At 42.9% G+C, this 21,356-nt stretch overlaps 1 protein-coding gene across 1 annotated transcript in view; it reads left to right on the plus strand.

Annotated features, from left to right (window-relative positions):
• Nucleotides 1-21,356, plus strand: part of LOC308676580 (homeobox protein DLX-3-like) — a gene marked incomplete at both ends in the record, with an annotated part of 33,711 nt that overhangs the window by 3,758 nt on the left and 8,597 nt on the right. The window lies entirely within an intron of this gene.

Consider the following 21,356-nt stretch of genomic DNA (forward strand, 5'->3'; position numbering starts at 1 on the left):
AAACTAACGACAAAACAGAAATATTACTTTTCGAATATATGAAACCATTCAAAAGTGAGTACTAACTTTGGCTGTAATTCTATAAACATTACCCAAGAATAAGCCTAAAAATAAGTCATTTATTTTTTATGATATCTGTGTATTTTTGGATGTTGGGAGAATCAGGAATAACATTTTTATCAGGAAATTAGTGGAAAAGTTCTAATTTTCCAAAGCAGAACTTCAAGAGCTAGGTTCCTAGAACACATGCTAAACAGTGGTTGGTTTTAACCTGAGGGTGGGAGGTTTCTTTAATGTTTTAATTTGATGACTTAGCTATATATTTATTTGGTTAATTTATGTGCCATTGTATTGTGAGAACTTAGAAAATGGATTAATTGAATAGTGAAGTCCTGTCCTGTTTGTGTCAGAGGCACCGTTTAAGGTGCTTCCAGGTTGAAAGATGCCTGTGGGGGCTCCTTTCATGTCCCTGCCTGTTGTGATTCAGGGTCAGCCTGTGGGTTCGGCAGTTGGGTCGGACGACTCAAAGGAGGAGGGGGGTGTTGAAGAGCTTGCTGAGGGGGTTGGAGAGCTTGCTGATGAGAGCCCTCAGCCAGGCCCCTCCCACCTGGTCACGACGGAGACCCAGCTGTGTGAGCCTGACAGCGTGGATGAAGATGACCCACAGCTGGCCCTGTTCAAGGACGCCCGACGCAGGAGGCAGTCAATCAGGAGTAAACAGAGGAAGGCAATGGGGCACCTCGGAAGGAGGCAGAGAGAAGCCACGCCCTGAACTGTATAAAAGGGGAATGCGTGGGAGGGCTGGTTTGCTGAAGGCAACCGCTTGAATAGCTCCTGTTTCATGGTTCGTGTCTTGTTTCCTTTTGTATCCATAAATTTGGTAGGCTTAGTTCCAGCCTCTTGCCTTCTTGTAAAAGGAGTTGTCCCTGCCTTTTCTGCAGGGCCGGTAGCAGGCTGGTACAGAACACCGCCAATGGAGTCTTTTTCTTTTTTTTTATTAAAGAGTTTTACAGATACATTTTAAACATAAAAAACATAAAAACCCATCCCCCCCACCCACACCCAATTCCCCCTCCCTCTCCCTCCCCCCTGACTTCCCAGAGCAAATACAGGGTATTAACCCTAACAATCTTAAACTATAATATGCAAACTAACTATAATAACACTTTAAGTCCTATCGCACTTTAACTCTCCTTAAAAATAACTAAATAATAACAAATCTTCTAAATCTAATACTCATTCAAATGCTAAATGAAACTTTTTGGTCCCATATTTATTCTGGATATAATCAATCCATCTTCTCCATTCCAAAATATATCTTTGTTGCGAATGGTCTTTTAAATATGCTGAGATTTTCGCCATTTCTGCCAGGTTCGAAACTTTTAAAGTCCATTCTTCTATAGTAGGCAAATCCTCCTTCTTCCAATGTTGTGCAACCAAACGTCTTGCTGCCGTTATTAAATTCAGCATCAATTTAGTTTCTATAGCAGTAGAGTCAATAGTAATACCCAGCAAAAATAATTGTGGAGAAAAAATTATCTTTTTCTTAAATATCTTTTGCATATTCCACCAAATTTTAATCCAAAAAGCTTTTACTTTTTTACAAGTTCACCATATATGATAATACGTTGCATCATCACAACCACACCTCCAGCATTTAGGCTGATAATTTGAATACATAGATGCCAATTTCTTAGGATCTAAATGCCATCTATAAAACATCTTATAAAAATTCTCTCTTAAATTTTGTGCCTGTGTAAATTTTACATTTCTGACCCATATTGTTTCCCAAGTATCCATCGTTATTGGTTCTTGAATATTCTGGGCCCATTTTATCATACAATCTTTAACAAGTTCCGTTTCTGAATCTAATTCTATCAATGCATTATATATCCTTCTTATATGTGCAGGACTTTGATCTCTAATTTGTTTAACCAAATTTTCATCTACTATAGAAATACCAATTTTCTGATCTTGTTTCCATCTAGCTTGTAACTGCCCATACTGAAACCAAGTTTGTACTATCTTTTCTTCTTTTAAAATATTAAATAGCTTTAATTGCCAGACATTTCTTTCCAATTTAAGAATTTCTTTATATGTAGTCACATCATGCTTAAATCCCACATTTATATTTTCTATCGCATGTTTAGGTATTGCCAAATTGAAATTTTAAAGTTCAACTTATAACGATATTTTTTCCACACTCGCAACAGGGCATATCTTAATATATGTGTCTTAAAAACATTATCCACTTTTTTATCATACAATAAATAAGCATGCCAACCATATAACAAATCATATCCTTCAATATTCAATAATCTCTCTTGTGTTGAATTGAACCAATTACTAATTGATGATAATACCGCAGCTTCATAGTATAATTTAAGATTGGGCATTTTAAGACCACCTCTTTCACGTGCATCTTGCATTATCTTAAGTTTAACTCTCGGTCTCTTCCCTGCCCAAACAAATTTGTTAATACCTCTCTGCCATTCCTCCAAATTTGAATCTTTTTTAAGTATAGGTATCATTTGAAACAAAAATAAAAATTTTGGCAAAACATTCATTTTCACTGCTGCAATTCTTCCCAATAAAGAAAAGACAATTGTAATTTTTTCCAACTATCTAACTTTTTTTGTATTTTCCACCATAACAGTTCATAATTATTTTTATATAATTTCACATTTGAAGCTGAAAGATATACCCCCAAATATTTAGTCTTTTTAACTAATCCTGTTAATTTTTCTAGGACAATCTTTTGTTCCATGTCATATTTTTAGACAATATTTTAGTTTTTTGCATATTTATCTTAAATCCAGAAACTTTTCCATATAACAATATTATCTCCATCAGGTCTACAACCGAGTAAGTCGGTTGACTTAATGTAATAACCAAGTCATCCGCAAACGCTCTCAATCTAGAATCTTGATCTTTTATTTTAATTCCCTTAATTTTATTTGAGTCACGTATCTTAATCAATAATATTTCCAATGTTAAAACAAAAAACAAAGGTGACAATGGACACCCCTGTCTTGTACCCTTTTCAATATTACATGCTTCTGTCAAACTGCCATTGATTATTATTTGAGCTGTTTGCTTCTGATATATCACCCTAATATATCACCCTAATAGGTTGTAAAAAATAACCCCCAAACTCCATTTTCTCCAGTACCTTAAATAAAAATTGCCAATCCAATTGATCAAAAGCTTTTTCAGTGTCCAAACAAATCAGCGCTGCAGAGACCTGGTTATTTCTTTCCAAAAATTCCAATAAATCTACAATATGTCTCACATTATTCTTCATTTGTCTACCACTTATAAATCCTGTTTGGTCACTATGAATCCTTTGCTGCATTACCTTCATCAATGTATTTGCTAAAATTTTTGCAAATATCTTGTAATCAGTATTTAAGAGCAATATTGGCCTATAATTTTTGGTTTGGGTAAGATCTTGATCTTCCTTCGGAATCAGCGATATAAAAGCTGTTTTCCACGATGGAGGCACTTCTCCTCCAGATTGGATTGTTCTAAATAATTCTTTTAAAGGTTCCACCATTTCTAGCTATAAAACTTTATAATAAATGGCAGTCAAGCCATCTGTTCCTGGTGCTTTCCCCACCTTTAATTGTTTAATTGCTAAAATAATTTCTTCAGCATTTATCAATTGATTCATCCCTTCCCTTTGCTCTTGTGTAAGAACAGGGATATTCACTTCTTGTAAATATCTATCTATATCTATACCTTGAATTTTATCCCTAGCATATAACTTAGAATAGAATTCAACAAAAGCCTTTTTAATAAGATTTTGCTGAAACACTTCTTTTCCCTTATATTCTATTTTATCTATGTTACGTGACCTTTGTTTTTTCCTTAACAAATAAGCTAGCCACCTACCCTGTTTATTAGCATTACAAAAAGTATTATGTTTAACATACCGTAGGTTGGTTGCCACTTGATCTGTCATCAACATATTAAACTGACCTCTTAACAAAGTAATTGCTTCTTTCATCCTCTTGTCAGATGGATTCAAAATTAGAGCCTTCTGTTTCCTCTTAATTTCCTCCTCTAACTCTTTACACTTATATTCCAATTTACGCCTATATTTATTATTCAAATATATTAACACTCCTCTCATATAAGCTTTACTTGCATCCCAAACCATTTCAATAGAGGTACCCTTATGCATGTTTATATTAAAAAAATTCTTTCATCTGTTTTTTACATTCATCCACATTTTGTTGATATCTAAACAGATTTTCATTCAATCTCCAAGACCTCCTATCTCCACTCTCTTTATCCAATTCCAACCATACTGGACTATGATCTGATAGTATTCTTGGACATATCTTAATCTTCTTAATCCTGGAAAAAATCATTAATAGTTAATACAAAATCAATCCTGGAAAAAGATTGATGTCTATCAGAAAAAAAGGTAAAATCCTTTTCATCCACATTTCGTTCTCTCCAGACATCTCTCAATTCCAAATCATCTTTCATCTCAAAAAAAGATTTAGGCAATTTAGCATGATTTGGTGTACTTTTGAAAAGGCCTTTTTTGTCTTTCTGTGTGTCCAGGACTCCATTCCAGTCTCCCATCAAAATACACGATTTATAATCCCATTGAATTATCTTACTATGTAAAAGTTTATAAAATTCTCCTTGCTGTTGATTAGGTGCATATAATCCAACTAAAAGTATTTTCTTGCCTTCTATTAAAAGTTCAATTATAACATATCTTCCTTGTTTATCAGTTTCAATTAAGTTAGCTGTTAAATTCTTCTTCACATAACTACTCCATTTTTCTTATCTGAAGCAGACGCGCTCAACTGTGTACCCAATCTAGAGTTTATCAAATATTTTTGATCTGATGCATGAATATGCGTTTCCTGTAAACAAATAACATCATTTTGAAATTGTTTCAAATACTGAAATACTTTCTTTCTCTTTTGCGGGGAGTTTAATCCATTAACATTCCAGGTTAGAAACTTTGTCGCCATCTTTTGCGACCTGAAGCTTTCAGAGCGCATCTTGCAAAACCAACTGCACCTGCCACTTCGGTCTCGCTCCTCCCACTGCTTCACTTTAGGTAGATTCTTGAGATATGATTGTAGCTTTCTGTTGTTCTTGTTCTTGTCTCATTCGTCTGATTGCAGCCCGTGTCATTCTTTGTTCCTTAACCTCTTCTGACAACGTCTGGGGCTGCTCAACTTCTAAAATTTGCTGGGATTCTTTAACCATCTGTGAAACAACTTCTTCATCTCCTTGAGGAGTCTCCATTTGAGTCTGACGCGCTCCTTCTTCCTTCCTTCCTTTAAATTCTGGAGATGGTGGAGGACCTGCCTTCAATACATTAGAATAAAAATCTCGTGCCTTCAAAACTGTATTAAGACGATATCTTGTACCAGCATAAGTCACCACCAAGCCTGCTGGTATCTCCCATCTAAACTGAAGCTGCCGTTTCTTTAATTCATCTGCCAAAAAAGCAAATTCTTTTCTTTTCCTTAAAATTCTTGGTGGAATCCCTTTCAAAATTAAAACTTCTTGCTCAGCCACTTTAAATTTATTATTGTAAAAAGCTTGAATAATCACATTTCTAACCGATCTCTTTGTAAAGTAGACCACCACATCTCTAGGTAATTTTCTTTGTCTGGCAATCCAAGAATTGACACGAAATATTTTGTCTATATCCCCCATAATATCTTCCGCTTGACACTCCAAGATCGGTTCGAGAGCTTGTGCCAATAACTCTTTCAAATTTTCCTTTGGGTCCTCTTTCAATCCTCTAATCCTCAAAGCAAACTCCATATCTCTGTATTGTATCATAACTACATCATCATCAATCTTTTCCATCTTCTTTTCGGCTTCCAACATTTTAGCATCCAATCTCAAATTATTTTGATTCACCTCTTCCACCCGCTCATCCAGACGCTCAATACAAACTGCAAGCCCCTGAAATGCAGCCAAAATGTCTGCTCTTATTTCAGTATTTTTCTCCTCAATAAGTTCAGCTATTTGCTGAGATTGTATTTTTAAAGCATCTTGTAAATCTTTTAATGTTAATGCAGGTGCGGGTGCCACAGGAAGAGGCATCAAAGCCTGTAATGAAGAATGCTGAACTGGTGAAACACCAGCACTTTTAGTAACAGAAGCTTTGGTTGATTTAGAAGCCATTTTAACACCCAGTTAATTTTCGTTGCACACTTTCACTTTCCACCCCGCTGTTGTGATTCAGGGTCAGCCTGTGGGTTCGGATGATTCAGAGGAGGAGGGGGGGTGTTGGAGAGGTTGCTGAGGGGGTTGGAGAGCTTGCTGATGAGAGCCCTCAGCCAGGCCCCTCCCACCTGGTCACGACAGAGACCCAGCTGTGTGAGCCTGACAGCGTGGATGAAGATGACCCACAGCTGGCCCTGTTCAAGGACGCCCACGCAGGAGGCAGTCAATCAGGAGTAAACAGAGGAAGGCAATGGGGCACCTTGGAAGGAGGCAGAGAGAAGCCACGCCCTGAACTGTATAAAAGGGGAATGCGTGGGAGGGCTGGTTTGCTGAAGGCAACCGTTTGAATAGTTCCTGTTTCATGGTTCGTGTTTGCTCTCTTTGTTCTCTTTGCTCTGCTTATGTTTTTACGTTAATAAATTTGGCAGGCTTAGTTCCAGCCTCTTGCCTTCTTGTAAAAGGGGTTGTCCCTGCCTTATCTGCAGGGCCGGTAGCAGGCTGGTACAGAACAATTTGCCTTCAGCCTCCCACCCCGCACTATTATTATGGAGCAGCTACGTGCTGAGAATGCCCAGCTCGCCCAGCAACCCGCTTTGTTGGCAGCTCAGGTGGCTCAATTGCAAGCTCAGGTCCATGCTGCACCCCCACCATCACCCCCACCCAGGAGAAAATGCCAAATTGCGATGTCGGATAAATTTACTGGCAATCCAGAACTGTTTCCTGCTTTCCTGGGACAATGCCAGCTCTTTATCAGCGTGAGAGCAGCTGATTTCCCCACTGACCGGGATAAGGTGGGGTTTGTGTTAAGCCTTCTTTCGGGTGATGCAGCTTTTTGGGGCACGCCTCTGCTGGATCAACCTAGCCCATTGTTGGACATCTTTGTGGGGTTTTGTGATCATATGCGTCTGATGTATGAGGACCCTATAAAAACGCAGACTGCTACTCGACGCCTGAAAGCTCTGAGGCAGGGTCAATGCCCCCTATAGGGCTATATCAGCGATTTTCGGCTGCTTAGCCAGGATTCCGCCTGGAATGAGGCTGCGCTTGTGGATGCCTTCCAGGATGGATCGTCGGAGGAGATGTTGGATGAGCTGGCCCGTGTGGATATTCCCTCAGACCTGAATGGGCTGATCCATCTCTGCCTGCGGATCGATGCTCGGTTGCAGCAGCGAAGGAGTCGCCGTGCCACCCCACAGACCCCTGCAGCCCCTGTTGTGCATGAGACCCCAGTTCAAAGGGAAGAGCCAATGGAGCTGGGTGCCGCCAGGTCTCGTCTATCGGTGACTGAAATAAACAGACGACGATCGGGGGGGTTGTGTTTTTACTGCGGGGACCCTGGGCATTTGGCTGCTTTTTGCCCAAAGAAGCAACAGCGGGCATCAGTGACCGAGTCTGCCCCGAGAAAGTCCCCTACTTTTCTGTCGGGAAATGCCCCGAGCCCGATCTAGATGGTGTGATAGATTGGGCGTCCCACAACAACATTGAGCGACGTCTTTCCGATGCTGCCTGTGGACCTCCACGGCATCTTATATTGGAGGCACGTCTGATCCTTCCAGGCAAGCCAGAGGGGATTCCAGTCCATGCCTTAATTGACTCTGGGGCCACTACAAATTTTATGGACTCAGCATTTGTGGCCAAATGGGCTGTTCCCCAGTGCCCGGTGGATCCACCCATGTTAGTGGAGACTATCGATGGTCGAGTGCTCCTGTCTGGGCCAATTACGGCTGCCACGCAACCATTATGTATGGCCATCAGTTCCCATGTGGAGGCCATCCAGTTCTATATCACCTCAGATCTGCATTTCCCCGTGGTCTTGGGACTGGTGTGGCTCCGGGCGCATGACCCACAGATCTATTGGTCACAGAACTTGGTCACCTTCCCAAGCTTGCAGTGTGTGGACCACTCCCGCCATATCTGTGCCGGCCAGGTGGAGGGTTCCCCAGGGGTTTCCTTGCCTCCCGAACTGTCCGACTTTGCTGATGTGTTCAGCGAGACAGAGGCGGATCAATTACCCACACACAGGCCCTATGACTGCCCCATTGATTTAGTCCCTGATGCGCCTCTCCCAGTGGGGCGTTTGTACTCCATGTCGGACCCCGAGTTGGCTGCATTGCAGGACTTTCTGGAGAAGAATTTGGCTCATGGTTTCATCCGGCCCTCGTCCTCGCCAGTGTCTGCAACCGTGCTCTTCGTCAAAAAGAAGTCCAGCGAATTGCGGCTTTGCTGCGATTATAAGAAACTCAACGCCATCACGGTGCGCAATTGTTACCCGCTGCCCCTCATCCCCGAACTCTTGGACCAACTCCGGGAGGCTAAGATCTTCACGAAACTGGACCTGCGTGGAGCTTACAACCTCGTCAGGGTTCAGCCGGGTGATGAGTGGAAGACGGTGTTTGGTACTCGCTATGGACATTTTGAGTACACGGTGATGCCGTTTGGCCTGACCAATGCCCCCGCCGTGTTTCAGCATTTCATGAACGACATTTTCCGGGATTTGTTGGATCAGTTTGTCGTGATCTACTTGGATGACATCCTGATCTACTCCCCGTCTCGTGAGGTGCACCATCAGCATCTTCATCAGGTCCTGCAGCGACTCCGAGAACATCGGCTGTTTGCCAAGTTAGAGAAGTGCCAGTTCTACTGGGTGACCATCGATTTCCTGGGTCACCGCATTTCTCCTGAGGGCATCGCCATGGAGGTTGAGTCTTTGCAGAGTTGGCAACCCCCGCGTCACGTGAAGGATGTTCAGCGACTTCTTGGGTTCGCCAACTATTACCGAACTTTCATCCCTGGGTTTGCTGCCTCACCCGGCTCCTGCAGAAGAAGACTCAGTTCCAGTGGAACGCTCCAGAACAACGGGCTTTCCAGACTTTGAAGGAAGCCTTCATGAAGGAGCCCATCTTTTTTTTAAAAAAAAGTTTTACAATACATTTTATCAAAACAAAACCCCTCCCAACCCCCTCCCCTCCCACCCTCTTCCCACTTCCCAGCCCTCCCCAGCCCCTCCCTCCCTTTCCCCTCCCCCCGACTTCCCAGAGCTGAGTACAGGGTATAAAAATACAAACAATCATAATCTACCTTATGCAAACAATCCTAGACTATTAAAACTATCGCACTTTAACTCATATAGATAAACTCCAAACGTATAAATATCAAATCAATAATTATTCAAATGCTGAATAATACTTTTTAGTCCCATATTTACTCCGTAGTATCTCTCTGTTGCAAATAGTCTTTCAGGTGCACTAAAGTCTTTACCATATCCTCGATATTAAAAACTTTACAGTCCATTCTTCTATAATCAGTAGTTCTACCTCTTTACTAAAAATCTTACTGCCATAGTTAAATTCAACATCCACTTGATATCCGCCACAATAGTGTCAATAAAAATACCCAATAAAAACAATTACAGGCAAAACAATTTTACATCAATCATTAAAAACTATTCTTCTTTCCAGCTGGGCTTTAAATCTCCATACTAAAACCAAGTTTATGCAATCTTTCCTTCTCCTAATATATTATACAGCTTCAAGTACCATACATTACTTTCCAAACTTAATTTTTTTTATATAGTCACCTCATTCTTATGTTTTCTATTACGTGTTTCATTATTGCCCATAAAAATATTACAAGTTAGCTTTCATCTATAATTTTTCCCAAACTTGCACCAGAACATATCACAAAATATATACCTTAAACACATTATCCACCTTCTTATCACACAATAAACATACATACCAACCAAATAGCAAATCATAATCTACAAAATTTCAGTAAACACTACTACAATTCTTCCCAATTAAGTTTTCATAATTATCTTAAAATTAAAACAGCATAAAATATTACAACACATAGTTATTTTATAAGGGTGAAAAATATATCCCCAAATATTTAGCCCTTCTAACAATTTCAATTCCCATAATCCTTATTACATTATTATCCTTCAGTTATGCAACAATCTTCAGGCTTGGCTCATTCGTCTAGAAGCAGCACGCCTCTTCCAATTTCTAGCCTCCTCCAGTGATACTGAAATTTGATCCACTCCTGTAACTTTCTCATCTGTCTGCATTATTCCTTCAGCACCTTGTAGATTCTTTCTATATCGTTGAGACTCTCTCTCACCTTTCTTCTTTGTAGATTCCAAAAGTGGTATGGGGGCTGCTTTTAAAACATTACTGTAAAAATCACGTGCCTGAATCACCGTAGTAAGTCGATGCCTCATCCCTTCATAGGTCACCACCATGCCCACTGGTATCTCCCATCTAAACTTGATATCACGTCGTCTCAATTCTTGTGTCAAAAAAACAAATTCCTTCCTTTTTCTTAAAATTCTTGGAGGGATCTCTTTTAAAATCAAGACTTTTTGCTCAGCAATTACAAATTCAATGTTGTAGGAGGCTTGAATAACTTCATTTCTAATCACTCTCTTTGTAAAATAAACCACCACATCTCTGGGTAATTTCCTTTGTCTTGCAATCCACGAATTAACACGGAAAATTTTATCTATATCTTCCATTATTTCATCTGCTGGTTACCCCAGCACCCCTTCCAGAGCCTCAGAAACCATTTTCTTCAAATTTTCTTTAAGATTTTCTTTTAAGCCTCTAATCCTTAAAGCAAACTCCATCTGATAATACTGTACCGAGGTCAAATCACAATCAATTTTCTCTACCACATTTTCAGTTTCTGTCATTTTTGCTTCCAGTCTCATATCATTTTGACTGAGGTCTTCCACTCTTTCATCCAAATTCTCAATACATATAGCCATGCCTTGAAATGCAGATAAAATGTCTGCTCTCATTTCTGTTAATTTCTCTGTAATCTTTTCATCCATAACCTTAGCTAGTTTTTCTGTTAACTTCTCCTCCAACTTTTTATCCATTATCTCAGCAAATTGTTGCAATTGCTTTTCCATAGTCTCTTGCAGCACATTCTGCAAATCTTTAACTGTAAGAGCTGATGCAAATATGGGTGCTGGGGGCAATAAAGCTTGCAACGAAGACTGCTGCACCAGAGCAGAAACTTTAGAAGATATAGCCGCCATTTTCACCCACTATTGTTTGCTACGCACTTCCACTTACAAGCTCAGCAAAGTCCATTGAGTTAAAGATCAAAAGACCATCTTCACCTAGATCTCCTGTATCGCTCTGCCTGCGTCCTCGTTCTCCAGAGTTCTTCCTTGCTAGCAGGGATGGTTGCAAACGCCCTGTTCTGCTCCAAAAAGCCCGGAGCAGAGGCGCCTCGCAGTCCGGAGCATGCCCAGGCTTCGGGGGGGCTCAATGCTTCAGCCGCCAAAACTTTAATTTCAGGCGGCCCCAGAGAGCTCTACCCCTACCTGGGCGCTCTCCCCCTCCTCTTCTCCCGAGGAGGGGGCTTCCGAGCTGCCGAAACAGCTGATCGGCGCTGTTTTCGGCAGCTCTACGGAGCCGCGAGGCTGACAGCCGAAGAATGGCTGCCTCCGGCGACGCCTTGCCATCCGGAAGTCCATGAAGGAGCCCATCTTGAAGCATCCTGACCCGCAACGGCCGTTTGTCGTGGAGGCGGACGCCTCCGACATTGCCATTGGGGCGGTGTTACTCCAGGCAACGACGCCCAGCAGTACCCTCTTCCCTTGCGTGTACCATTCATGAAAACTGAACCCTTCGGAGCGCAATTATACAATCTGGGAGAAGGAGCTGCTGGCCATCAAAGTGGCGTTCGAGGCCTGGAGGCATCATCTGGAGGGAGTGTGGCATCAAATCGAGGTCCAGACGGACCATAAGAATTTGGAAAGCCTGCAGACCACTCGGAATTTGAAACAACGCCAGATCCGGTGGTCTCTTTTCTTTGCGAGGTTCGACTTCCGAGTTCGGTACATACCTAGCGGGCACAATCAAAGAGCGGATGCTCTGTCCAGGAAGCCCGAATATTCCCGAGTGGAAGACAAGCTTCTGCCCAGGACAGTGATCCCCGTCGAGTCTTTTGCTGCGGTGCGGGAGCCAGTTGATATACGGGCTCGGATCCGGGAGGCACAGCAGCAGGAGGTGTGGGTGGCTCAGCGGAAGGAGGAGGTGGGGCCAGATTCTCCTTGGACGGTCACGGATGGACTCTTGTATTATCGTGACCGGCTCTACGTTCCGGGAGGGCCACTCAGGGGACTCATCCTCAGCCAGTGTCACGATAACCCGGCGGCGGGGCATTTTGGCCTGTTCAAGACCCTGAACCTGGTCTCCCGTACCTTCTGGTGGCCCCGAGTCCGACACGACATCCAGTCCTATGTCACCTCCTGCATCCCATGCAGGCAGGCCAAGTCAGCGACAGGGGCCCCGCCTGGATTACTGCAGCCTTTGCCGACACCCAAAAGACCCTGGGGGACTGTGTCCATGGACTTCCTGACGGATTTACCCCCATCCTCTGGTTTTATGACAGTGTATGTGGTGGTGGACATGCTGACCAATATGGCGCACTTCATCCCCTGTCGCGGCTTACCGTCAGCCCGTGCCACTAGTCGTATGTTCATTTAGCAGGTGTTTCGGCTGCACGGCCTCCCTGATAGGGTCGTCTCTGATAGGGGGGCCCAGTTTACAGCCCGCTTCTGGCAGGAGTTGATGCATGCGTTGGATATCAAGATTTGCCTCTCGTCCGCGCATCATCCTCAAACTGACGGGGGAACCGAGAAGGTCATCGGTATCCTGGAACAATATCTGCGCTGCTACGTCAATCTGCAGCAAAACAATTGGGTGGACTATCTGGCAATAGCTGAGTTTGCATTTAACAATTAGCAGCACACCTCCACACAGATGACACCAGATATTACCCCCGGTTTTTCCCCCTTTCTCCTGTGGACTCACCGGAGCTGGCAGCGAACGACTTCATGGCAGAGTTACAGGCAATCCATCGATCCATCGATTGGTGCGACGTCAGTTAGAGAAGGCCAAGGCCGATTAAAAAAGGTTTGCTGATCGGTCAAGGCGGGATACACCTCCACTATCGGTGGGAGATCGGGTCTGGTTGTCCACCAGGAACCTACCGTCAACACGGCCGGTGAGAAAGTTAGATCACTGATATTTAGGACCGTTCCCAATCGAGGCTGTCATCAATCCGGTCGCCTATCGCTTAACTCTGCCACGTTCCCTGCGCGTGCACCCAGTTTTTCATCGGTCTCTGTTGGTTCCCGAGCAACCGGCCTGTCCACTCCGCCAAGCAGAACCTCCCCCATCAGGACCTCGTGATGGAGACAGCACCCCCGAGTATGAGGTCGCCAGCATCAGGGACTCCCGTTGGCTGAAAGGTCGTTTCCAGTACCTGATTGAATGGAAAGGCTACGGACCAGAGGAGTTCACCTGGGAAGACGCGACCGCCGTTCATGCCCCTGCTTTGGTGACCGCTTTTCATGAACAATTTCCATCCCGACCGCATCCAGATCGGTAGACCCGGGGGAAGGGCCCTGCGGTGCGGGATAGTGTTGTGATTCAGGGTCAGCCTGTGGGTTCGGCAGTTGGGTCGGACGACTCAGAGGAGGAGGGGGGTGTTGAAGAGCTTGCTGAGGGGGTTGGAGAGCTTGCTGATGAGAGCCCTCAGCCAGGCCCCTCCCACCTGGTCACGACAGAGACCCAGCTGTGTGAGCCTGACAGCGTGGATGAAGATGACCCACAGCTGGCCCTGTTCAAGGACGCCCGACGCAGGAGGCAGTCAATCAGGAGTAAACAGAGGAAGGCAATGGGGCACCTCGGAAGGAGGCAGAGAGAAGCCACGCCCTGAACTGTATAAAAGGGAAATGCGTGGGAAGGCTGGTTTGCTGAAGGCAACCGCTTGAATAGCTCCTGTTTCATGGTTCGTGTCTTGTTTGCTTTTGTATCCATAAATTTGGTAGGCTTAGTTCCAGCCTCTTGTCTTCTTGTAAAAGGGGTTGTCCCTGCCTTTTCTGCAGGGCCGGCAGCAGGCTGGTACAGAACACCGCCAAGGAGCTGGAGCAAATGACAGGAGCTCACTTTGCTACACAGCAGCACTCAGATCATGAACACAGGCTTGCTAACCTCCAACCCAGCGTCCTAACCACGTGAGTCACTGTGTTCCTTAATAGTGAAGTGTAATGCATAAACCTAACCAGTAGGCACCCAGGTTTTCTCTATAATTATAAATGTTTTTAAAACATATAAATGCCCTCTTGCTACATACAGTGGCCCTCAAAGCTAGTTGCATCTTTCATTGTTTCCAGTGGCTATATTCAAGGATACACTGAACTATAAATGAATAGTATTGATTAAGTTCACATCACTACAATGTCAATTTTATTTTAGCTTGCCTTGCTGTAAGAACCCAGGCTACTTTGGTATATGGGCAATTTGCAATCCAATTTGCAAAGTTATCGTGGTTTACGTAAAGATGGCAACAGAAAGAAAATATTTAGGTGATCTGTCAAATATTATTATTATTATTATTATTATTATTTATTGAATTTTTATACCGCCCTTCTCCCGAAGGACTCAGGGCGGTGAACAGGGCATATAAATAGAAATACAAAAGTTAAAAAAAGATTAAATAATTGCCCAATTAAAACAATCAAAATGTAAAACTCATTAAAACCCTAAGGTTCCCCCATCAGGCCAGGCCAGCTTGTTCGAATAAATGGGTCTTTAACCCGCGCCGGAAGGAGCGAAGATCCGGTGCCGTCCGGAGCTCAACCGGCAGTTGGTTCCATAAAGCCGGGGCGCCCACAGAGAAGGCCCTCCCCCTGGGGGCCGCCAGTCGACATTCTCTGACCGGTGGCACCCTGAGGAGGCCCTCTCTGTGGGAATGCACAGGGCGGAGGGGAGTCGACGCCGGCAGCAGGTGGTCCCCGAGGTATTCCGGACCCATGCCATGTAAGGACTTAAAAACCATCACCAAGACCTTGAACCTCACCCGGAAGACAACTGGTAACCAATGCAGCTCGCGGAGCAAAGGTGTAACATGGGAGTACCGGGAAACTCCCAAGACAACTCTCGCGGCCGCATTCTGTACCAGTTGGAGCCTCCGAGTGGTCTTCAAGGGAAGCCCTATGTAAAGAGCATTGCAGTAGTCCAGACGAGAGGTCACGAGCGCATGAGTGACTGTACACAGGGCATCCCGGTCCAGATAGGGCCGCAACTGACGCACCAGGCGAACCTGAGCGAAAGCCCCCCTAGTCACGGCTACTATGTGATCTTCTAGAGTAAGCCGTGAATCTAGGAGGACTCCCAAGTTGCGAGCCCTATCCACGGGGGGTAAAAACTCACCCCCCATAGAAAGAGATGGAACATTTTGAATGTCCCGGGATGCCGGAATGTACAGCCACTCGGTCTTGTCAGGGTTGAGCTGAAGTCTGTTCCTCCCCATCCAGATGATGGGTAGCCTATATTTAAGGCAGGATTTGTTGAATCTACCTTACTGAAATTCCAAAAACTACCAAGATCAGAGTCACAGAATGAAGAAACAGGGTGCCTCTGAGCACATTCTAGAGGAGGTTTTGGGTCCAATATTAGAAGTGAACTGAGGCCATTGTCCTTTTATCCAAATGTCCCCTCTTGTTTACCCTAATGTTTCTTCATTTCAGTCAACTAATTTAAGATGAAGCCAAATGTAGAAGAACAGAAGAAATAACACATTCATGCATACATACCATTCCCAAACAAACCCTCATGTTATCATCTTCTGTAGCCCATCTTGATGCTGTATGTGAAGTTGTATATTCCTAGAGGGAAATAGGATGGGAAGTTTATGAGATTAGTACAAAGCTAGAACTTAAATAGCTCTGGAAATTCCCTCTACTAAATGAGGCTAGGCATACCATATCTTGCTTGCAGATATTCAGGCAACCATGGAAGGGCAGTAAAGAGATACAGGAAACTGTCTTTACTGCCATTAGTGGTCATCCAGATTAATGCACCCTAGATATGCCCACATGAAAGATAGAAAAATAATATACAAAGCTGGATTGCCAAAAAGTACATAACTCCTTAGGGAAGGATGAAATCAGAGTAAAACGTACCTTGTTGTGTTGAAAGAAAAATCTTCATCAGGGTCCAGTCCAAGCTGGGAATAAACAAAATGGAGACTGGTTTAGAAAGAAGGTTGTAGTTTATTAAAGAGCAGAAGCACAAGACATGAGTCTCTGGAGCAGCTGACCACATGTAGCTAGGAGTGGTGGGTTTTTATACTTTCTTGGGCTTTTGTGTTTGGAGTTCCTGTTCCTGTGACATGAACTTTGACCTGAGGTTCTTTTGAGTGTGTCCTTTTTGGTATTGGTGGGTTAATCCTATTATGTCCTAAAGGTCATCTTTCCTGTTCTTAGAGTTTGGGTGGGGGATGTAGATTGTAGGGGTCTTTGTCTTTCTAATCTCATCAGATCCAAGCTTCCTGGCTCCAATCTTTCTGAAAGGATTATCAAATCTGCATTTCTACAGACCTGGCCTCTGCTTGGGGCAGAGAGATCTGGGGGTTTGGGGAAATATAATATTCTGCCTTTTTAATATTCCCCAAAATATTTCTTTCTCTGGGTGTGTGTGTGTGTGCTGTCCTACAGTTGGTTGTCAGGACTTAACTGACTATCCTTTTAATCAGGATAAAACTAAATAAAAACATTGTAATAAATTATAATACAATTTATAATACATCTTAATCAAAGTCCACAACATATTTAGGTAATTGAATATGATGGTGCAAATGGCTTTTTCTTTTCTGACACCTTTCACTTTCTCCTACAAATAAAGTATAGGGTCAAAGCAGTTTCTTTCATTGTCCTCACCAGACACAAATCAACAGTAGAGATTTTTCCTCTTCAAAACTAAAGTTCCCTTCTGCAAAGTGTGTTTATCAGGATAAATGCTATTCTGCATGTGCTAGTGTCCTTTGGCATAAAACTTCTGTCTATCTAGGACATGTGCAGAGTTTTAGGAGTCTATACCTCAGAGGTCTGAGAGAAGAACTGATAGGCAGGGTAAAGACATTTGCTTCTTTAGAAGAAAGAAGTCTTCTATAGTCTTGGTTTCCTTATTCTTTTGGCCATTTTTTCCATGTTTGAGACAGACACTGAGTGTATTCTCTGAGATACTTTTTTACATAGAGGGTAAAATGTGGGAAACTTATTGCCTCACCCTGATGTAACTTGTTTTTTTGAAAAAATCCTTTTCTTTTTTTTTATTGAAAAGTTTTACAGTACATTTTAAACATATACTCCTTCCCTCCCCCTCCCCCCCACACCCCCTCCCTCCCCCCCTCCCCCCCGGACTTCCCAGAGCTGAATACAGGGTATTGCCTCTAACAAACTTAAGCTAAAATATGCTAACCAACTATAAATACGCTTTAAATCCTATCGCACTTTAACTCCCCTTAAACATAAGTAAATAATAATACATCTTATAATTCTAATATTCATTCATATGCTAGGTGAAAGTTTTTAGTCCCATATTTATTCTGAATATAATCAATCCATCTTCTCCATTCCAAGATATATCTCTGTTGTGACTGTTCTTTCAAATATGCCGAAATTTTTGCCATTTCTGCCAAGTTTGAAACTTTTAGAGTCCACTCTTCTATAGTAGGCAGTTCCTCCCTCTTCCAATATTGCAAAACCAAAAGTCTTGCTGCTGTTATTAAATTCAACATCAATTTAGTTTATATAACAGTTTTGTTGTTGTTGTTGTTAGTTGCGAAGTCGTGTCCGACCCATCGCGACCCTATGGACAACGTTCCTCCAGGCCTTCCTGTCCTCTACCATCTTCTGGAGTCCATTTAAGCTCACGCCTAATGCTTCAGTGACTCCATCCAGCCACCTCATTCTCTGTCGTCCCCTTCTTCTATTGCCCTCAATCTTTCCCAGCATTAGGCTCTTCTCCAGTGAGTCCTTCCTTCTCATTAGGTGGCCAAAGTATTTGAGTTTTAGCTTCAGGAACTGGCCTTCTAAAGAGCAGTCAGGGTTGATCTCCTCTAGGACTGACCGGTTTGATCGCCTTGCAGTCCAAGGGACTTGCAGGAGTCTTCTCCAGCACCATAGTTCAAAGGCTTCAATTCTTTGACGCTCAGCCTTTCTTATGGTCCAACTTTCACTGCTATACATTGCAACTGGGAAGACCATAGCCTTGACTATACGCACTTTTGTTGACAGGGTGATGTCTCTGCTTTTTAGTGTGCTGTCTAGATTTGCCATTGCTTTCCTCCCGAGGAACAAGCGTCTTTTAATTTCTTGGCTACAGTCCCCATCTGCAGTGATCTTGGAGCCCAGGAAAATAAAAACTGTCACTATCTCCATTTCTTCCCCATCTATTTGCCAGGAATTGAGAGGGCCGGATGCCATGATCTTGGTTTTCTTAATGTTTAGTTTCAAACCAAGTTTTGCACTCTCCTTCTTCACTCGCAACAAGAGGCTCTTTAGTTCCTCTTCACTTTCTGCCATTAGAGTGGTATCATCTGCATATCTTAGGTTGTTGATGTTTCTTCCGGCAATCTTAATTCCAACTTTTGATTCATCTAGCCCTGCCTTTCTCATGATGTGCTCTGCATATAAGTTAAATAGGCAAGGCGACAGTATACAGCCTTGCCGGACTCCTTTCCCAATTTTGAACCAATCAGTGGTTCCGTGTCCAGTTCTCACTGTTGCTTCTTGGTCCGCATATAGGTTTCTCAAGAGACAAATAAGATGGTCTGGTACGCCCATCTCTTTAAGGACTTGCCACAGTTTGTTATGATCCACACAATCAAAGGCTTTAGCATAGTCAATGAAGCAGAAGTAGATGTTTTTCTGGAACTCTCTAGCTTTCTCCATGATCCAGCATATGTTAGCAATTTGATCTCTAGTTCCTCTGCCTCTTCAAAATCCTGCCTGTACTTCTGGTAGTTCTCGATCCACATACTGCTGGAGTCTAGCTTGTAGAATTTTAAGCATAACTTTACTAGCATGTGAAATGAGTGCAATGGTGCGATAGTTTGAACATTCTTTGGCACTGCCTTTCTTTGGAATTGGAATGTAAACTGATCTTTGCCAATCCTGTGGCCACTGTTGAGTTTTCCAAATTTGCTGGCAAATTGAGTGTAGCACTTTTACTGCATCATCTTTTAAGATTTTGAATAGCTCAGCTGGAATACTGTCACCTCCACTAGCTTTGTTGTTGCTCAGCTTTTCTAAGGCCCACTTCACTTCACATTCTAGGATATCTGGCTCGAGGTCAGTGACCACCTCATTGTGATTATCAGGGACATTAAGCTCATTCTTGTATAGTTCTTCTGTGTAATTTTGCCACCTCTTCTTAATCTCTTCTGCCTCTGTTAGGTCCCTGCCATTTTGGTCCTTTATCATGCCCATTTTTGCATGAAACGTTCCTTTCATCTCTTCAATTTTCTTGAAAAGATCTCTGGTCCTCCCTATTCTATTGTTTTCTTCTATTTCTTTGCATTGTTCATTTAAGAAGGCATTCTTATCTCTTCTAGCTATTCTTTGGAATTCTGCATTCAATTGGGTGTATCTTTCTTTTTTTCCCTTGCCTTTCGCTTCCCTCCTTTCCTCAGTTATTTGCAAAGCTTCCTCAGACAGCCATTTTGCTTTCTTGCATTTCTTTTTCTTTGGGATGATTTTGGATGCTACCTGTTGTACAATGTTGCGAACCTCTGTCCATAATTCTTCAGGCACTCTGTCTATCAGATCTAATTCCTTAAATCTATTTGTCACCTCTACTGTATATTGAACAGGGATATGATTTAATTCATACCTGACTGGCCTAGCGCTTTTCCCTACTTTCTTTAATTTAAGCCTAAACTTTGCAACAAGAAGCTCATGGTCTGAGCCACAGTCAGCTCCTGGTCTTGTTTTTACTGACTGTATAGAGCTTCTCCATCTTTGGCTGCAGAGCATATAGTCAATCTGATTTCTGTGTTGACCATCTGGTGATGTCCATGTGTAGAGCCGTCTCTTGGGTTGTTGGAAAAGAGTGTTTGCTATGACCAACGTATTCTCTTGACAAAATTCTATCAGCCTGTGCCCTGCTTCATTTTGTACTCCAAGGCCAAACTTGCCTGTTATTCCGGTTATCTTTTGGCTTCCTACTTTAGCATTCCAATCCCCCATGATGATAAGGACATCATTTTTTGGTGTTAGTTCTATAAGGTGCTGTAGAGCTTCATAGAACTGGTCAATTTCATCCTCTTCAGCACTGGTGGTTGGGGCATAGACTTGGACTACTGTGATATTGAATGGTTTGCCTTGGATTCGAACTGAGATCATTCTGTCATTTTGAGGATTGTATCCCAGTATTGCTTTTCCTACTCTTTTATTGACTATGAAGGCTACTCCATTTCTTCTGAGGGATTCTTGCCCGCAGTAGTATACCTGATGGTCATCTGAATTAAATTCACCCATTCCTGTCCATTTTAGTTCGCTGATACCTAAGATGTCGATGTTTAGTCTTGTCATCTCTTGTTTGATCACGTCCAGCTTTCCTTGATTCATGGATCTTACATTCCAGGTTCCTATGGAAAAAAAATCTTTACAGCATCGGACTTTCCTTTTACCACCAGACACATCCACAGCTGAGCGTCCTTTCGGGTTTGGCCCAGTCACTTCATTCTTTCTGGCGCTACTAGTACTAGCCCTCTGCTCTTCCCCAGTAGCATATTGGACGCCTTCCGTACTGAGGGGCTCATCTTCCAGCGTCATATCGTTTTGCCTTTTGGTACTGTCCATAGGGTTTTCATGGCAAAGATACTGGAGTGGTTTGCCATTTCCTTCTCCAGTGGATCACATTTTGTCAGAACTCTCTGCTATGACCTTTCCGTCTTGGGTGGCCCTGCATGGCATAGCTCATAGCTTCATTGAATTACGCAAGCCCCTTCGCCACGACAAGGCAGTAATCCATGAAGGGGTGTATAACAGTACAATCAGTAATAATACCCAGTAGAAATATCTGTGGAGTAAACCTTATCTTTTTCTTAAATATCTTATGCATATTCCACCAAATTTTAATCCAAAAGTCTTTAACCTTTTTACAAGTCCACCATATATGGTAGTACGTTGCGTCCTCACAACCACACCTCCAACATTTAGGCTGATAATTTGAATACATACATGCTAATTTTTTAGGATCTAAGTGCCATCTATAAAACATCTTATAAAAATTCTCTCTTAAGTTTTGTGCCTGGGTAAATTTTACGTTTCT

The sequence above is a fragment of the Vipera berus genome, assembly GCF_964194415.1.
Source record: "Vipera berus genome assembly, chromosome: W".
NCBI classification, from domain to species: domain Eukaryota; kingdom Metazoa; phylum Chordata; class Lepidosauria; order Squamata; family Viperidae; genus Vipera; species Vipera berus.